The 5,265-nt window shown below is 35.4% G+C and overlaps 1 protein-coding gene across 1 annotated transcript in view; it reads right to left on the reverse strand.

Moving 5' to 3' along the window:
- Positions 1–5,265, reverse strand: part of LOC126075188 (NKG2-A/NKG2-B type II integral membrane protein-like) — a 245,080-nt gene that overhangs the window by 21,077 nt on the left and 218,738 nt on the right. The gene's annotated exons all lie outside the window — the stretch shown is intronic.

The raw sequence follows: 5,265 nt of genomic DNA on the forward strand, positions 1-5,265 counted from the left end.
CTGTTGCCAAAATGTTGACCAAAGACAACACCAACAAGAAAGCTGTAATTAAGTTCAAGTGCAACAAAATGCAAATTTATTCAATTATGAAAGAAAAGGATAAAATAATTGAAAAATACATGATCAACATCAACATAAACACCAAGAAAGGAAGAGACTGAAATTATGCAGAAATCAACAAACTGATTTTGAGTGGTTTCTTAACGCCTCTGCCCAAATGTTCCCATTTCAGGATCTTTCTTGCCAGTAAAAAAAAAAGCTGATGGATTCTCAGCATCTAAATGGTGGCTTAAGAGCTTTAAAAAAAAAAAAGAAAAATGGAATCTTGTGCAATATATCTTTTTGGGAGCCAAACGAGTTTGACACACAATCAGGATGCAATAAGTGACATTTATACTGAAGTTTCAGAAAATGGGTTAAGAGGCATTCCTTACATTGTTGTTTCCGGAGAATTTGTCACAGAAATGGATGACATAAACCTGCAAGTAATTGTGGGCTTGCAATCTAAAGATGTGATGATGAAGATAATGAAGACCTACAGTTAGAAGAGCCTGTCGTTTAAGTCAAACATGTTTCCAGCTATATAAAGGCTTTGAAGAAATTTGGAAAAGTTAAAAGAAACCAGGAATTATTTGATAAAGCTAAGATCTTAGGTATTTGTTTCAATATTTTCGTCAAAAACAAAACAAAACAAAACAAACTAAATAATTGACATTAGATATTTTTATGCAAAAGTGAATTTTACCCATGTCTTTGTTTGAATAGTATATGCACATATCTGTACATAATTTGAATAAACATGCAAATCATAAAAACTGGCTTAGTTCTGTCCCAGTCCTATGAAATTGAAAAGAAACACTTTCTGGGTGTTTATAAAGTTGTTGTTGTTAGGTGCTGTGGAGTCAGTTCTGACTCAGTGAGCCCATGAACAACAGAAAGAAATACCCCCCGTTACTGCATCATCTTCACAGTTGTTGCTATGTTTGAGCTCATTGTTTCAGGCACTGTGTCAATCCATCTTGTTCAAGGTCTTCCTCTTTTTCTCTGACCCTCTACTTTACCAAGCATGATGTCCTTCTCCAGAGACTGATCCCTTCTGATAAAATGTCCAAAGTATGTGAGACGAAGACTTGCCATCTTCACTTCTAAAGAGCATTCTGGCTATACTTCTTCCAAGAGAGCAATAGGAAAGTGGTAAGACTGCACCTTGTCAAGGGCAGAAACTTTGTGTCACTCGGAAAAACAGATTTCACTGTATAAGAAGTGAGGTAGGTTTCCAAGTTAATATTTCGCATGTGGATATTCAATTGTAGTACCATCATTTGTTGTTTAAAAGGCTATTCTTTCTCCATTGAATTGTCATCTTGTTCTTTTTCAATGTTTATTAGAACTCATCAGTGAATCCATTTGGATTTTGAGTTTTATTTGTTGAAAGTTTTTGGTTTATTCATCGTCTTTACTTTTAATAGGTCTGTTCAGATTTTGTATTTCATCTTTTGTCAGCTTACGTAATTTTTGTCTTTCCAAGAATTTTTCTATTTCTTCTATGTTATCAAATTTATTAGCATATTATTGTTCATAGTATTCTTTTCTAAACTTCATTTCTGTAAGATCAATAATGATATCCACATATTCCTGACTTTAGTCATTTGAGGAGTCTCTATTTTTCATTCCACCAGTCTAGCTAAATATTTCCAATATTGTTCATATTGTTAAGGTATCATACGTTTTGTGTCATTTCATTTCTGCATTGTTTTTCTATTATTCATTTCTTGTGTTTCTGTTCTAATCTTTTTTTTATTTTCTTCAGATACTTGCCTTGGAATTGTTTTATTCTTCCTTTATACTTTCTTGTCCATATATGATAGATAGTAACAGATAGCTGCCATCAAGTGGACTGGGTCTCATGGCGACCTTATGTACAGAACAAAACTTTCCTCAATCCTGCATTATTCTCATGGTCGCCGGCAGCATGTTCGAGTTCATTGTTGTGCCTACTGTGCCAATCCATCTTCCTGAGGTCTCCCTTGTCCTCACTAGATCTCTGCTTCACCAAACACATTCTCCTTTAGCATTAGATCCCACCTGATGATGTGTCAAAAGCAAGTTAGTTGGACAATAGTCTGTTGTGATCCATAAGGTTTGCATCGGCTAATTTTCATAAATACGTCACCAGGCCTTTCTTCATAATCTGTCTTATTTGGAAGTCTCACTGAAACCTGTCCACCATGGGTGACCCTGCTGGTATTTGAAATACGAGGGGCATAGCTTCCAGCATTATAGCAACACACAAGCCACCACAGTGTGACAAACTGAGAGATGGTGGCAAGTGCATACACACCATGCATAAAATGTCATTAACTTTCCTTAAAAAGCATGTATTCTTGATATATCTGCCTGAATTAGTTCATTCAGGGTAATTTGTTGCTACGTGCCTAAAATTACTTTATTTAAGCAATAGAGATTTGCAGAATGAAAGATGGAGGACAAAGTGTTAGAGATGATGTCCTCTAGGGAATCAGGTTTGGTTGAATATTTGGAGGAGAAAGAATTATGAAAAGGCACACGTTAACAGGAACTTAATTTGGTTAGGCTTTCTTTTAAGAATCTTTAGGTATTTAGGTATTATATTATTAATTCCTCATAGCAGCTCCACTAGGGAGCTATAACCTTAGTCACCATGTTATAGGTGGCAGAACTGAAGCATAAAAATTTCAAATAAAAATCATTACTTATGTGCCAGTAGGTATTGTAGAGTGCTTTTCAAATAACATGCGGATAATACACTATTTATACTACACTTTACAGTAAAGAAGACCGATGTAAAAGAACTATGTAACTGGATCATATAGCCAATATCATAGAATTAGAATTTATACCGAAGTGGTCTGGCTCCATTGGACGTTGCTCATGTCACTAAACTTTATACTATACTGCTTCCTCCCCATCTGTACATTGATGAAGGATGCTTACGAATGCATCCATGTGATACTCTGCTCCACTACACAGGACTACCTTCCAGCATATTTTGGACTACCTTCCAGCATATTTTGGAATAAAGGAAACAAAACCTAGGAAGAAAAGTTCATGAAATACTGAAAATCTTTATATTTCCCAATGTTTTCTTACTAAAATAAATTCCTGGTGGCTTGTCCATGTGACTTGTTTTGATAAGGATTGTGGGTGAGAAAGTGAAAACTTGTGAGTTCCATGCCCAGGCGTCGAGAAATACATTTCTGCTTGCCTTTCTGGGAACTGATGACCTCTGCAATGAGAAGGATGTGCACCCATGTTATAAGCCCACTGTTCTGAGAATAAGATATATGAAAAAATCTGAACTAAATTAGTGGACTGGAGCTAAGCCCAATTTATAACAACTGAAACCCATCCAAACAACAAACGGATGAGTGGGAAAATATTCTTTTTTTTTTTTTTAAGTCAATGCAATCCTGTGGTTGCTTATTATACAGCTTCGATGATCTGATACAGCTACAGTTTATATATTATATAAAATGAAATTTTAGTCTATTCAAGGAGATAAATGTATATATTGGTTTATTTTGCTAACAATAATCAATGATAAGCTCCTTTCCTCTTTAACTGAATGATGGTGAAAAGGTCTCTGAATGATTGATAAATTACTAGCCTATTTTGAATTTGCAAATATGTAGCTGTTTATACCAAACAAATGCTTTTATCCTTTTGATTCTTTTTTTATCTTCATCATTTTAGTTTTTCATCAAAGCATTTTTCTAAGCATGATGATAAAGTGTGAGAGAAGGAGGAGGATAGAGAGTTGAATAAAATGCCTTCCAAAATGTCTGAATTATAGTAGAGGAAACCACAGACATGTGTCAATTATCAAAGGAGACTGAACATAACCCAATGGAAATATCAATCTCTACCAAAAATGGAAATTAGTAGTGATAATGTTGCTCTAAAATGGAATTCAGAGATACATGTTGGTTTTATTCTTTGGGGAAGTGGAGCGAATACAAAGGTCTGCTATATTGCAGTTCTGTCATGTGTCACAATGGTGACTTTGTGTGCCAATTAACAATGTATTCTTTCTCATCTGCAAATCCAACCTATCCTATGCCATTTCATAATAATGAAGCTATATCTTATAAACTGTTCTTCCTTGCAGCTGGCATGATGTTAAGCTTTGTCAGTAGAAGCCATTGGAGAGACACTGCAGGAGGAAGGGCTCTTCTTCTTGGATTTGTGATGCTTCTTATCCTCTTACTTCTATGGTGGGTAGGGTGCTGTCAGCCAGATGCATGCAGAACATCTGTAGTATTCAGCCACCAGCAAGTTTTTGTTGCCAGTCCCAGTTATAGTTCCCTCTCCCCCAGCCTCTGCCCATTGGCTGTCTTGTAGGGGGTCCTTCTGCCTGCCACCCTGGTTCAGATTCCATCCTCACCAATTTCATCCTTATGGCTTGGACCTCTTCTGTCCCAGGACAACCCAGTGAACATTTCTGCCATTCAGGGAGCTGTAGACACACAGGTTTGGTTTGAAGTTTCAACCCAACTATCAAGTTTGTTCCTTTTTTGAGTATTCTCCCTCAGCACTAAGGTATTCTTTACAGTTTTCTTTTATCCCATCTTACTTACCTTTCCTCTACAAATAGTTAATAATTATTTATATAAACTTTCTCTGATGTCTGTCTCCTAACTGGGCTCTGACTTACATACCTTACCACTAGGGATGGTGTGTCCTCATTTAAAACAGTTTCAAGGGCTAGGAGACACCAACTCATTTGAGAATATGAATGAATTTATTCATTTTGTTGCTGACGTCAGACATAACATTTCTTGATAATAGTGTGATTTGTAATTTATACATAATTTAAATAGCAGAAGCATAATGAATGTATAATATTTCTCTGTGTATATGAGTAAAATAATTCAGTCATAAAAGGACAAACATATGATCCTACTTTTATGAATATCTAGTTTAGGCAAATGTATAAAGATCAAAATTGATTAGTGGTTATAAAGTCAGGAGGGAAGGGAGAAAAGGGGAGTTATTTTATAGGAGACATTGAGCTTCTGTTAAAGCTGATGGAAACATTGGGAAAAGGAAAGTGGTGATGGAAACACAAAGTGATGAATGTAACGAATGTCACTAAATTGCACCTGTAAAAATGTCAAAATGGCAAATTTCTTGTTTTGTATATATGTAATTTTTTAAAGTTAATGTAAATTAAAATTGTACTAAAAAAAGCATTGCATGGCTATTGAAGAAACTAGAAGTGTGTGT

The sequence above is a fragment of the Elephas maximus genome, chromosome 4, assembly GCF_024166365.1.
Source record: "Elephas maximus indicus isolate mEleMax1 chromosome 4, mEleMax1 primary haplotype, whole genome shotgun sequence".
NCBI lineage: Eukaryota > Metazoa > Chordata > Mammalia > Proboscidea > Elephantidae > Elephas > Elephas maximus.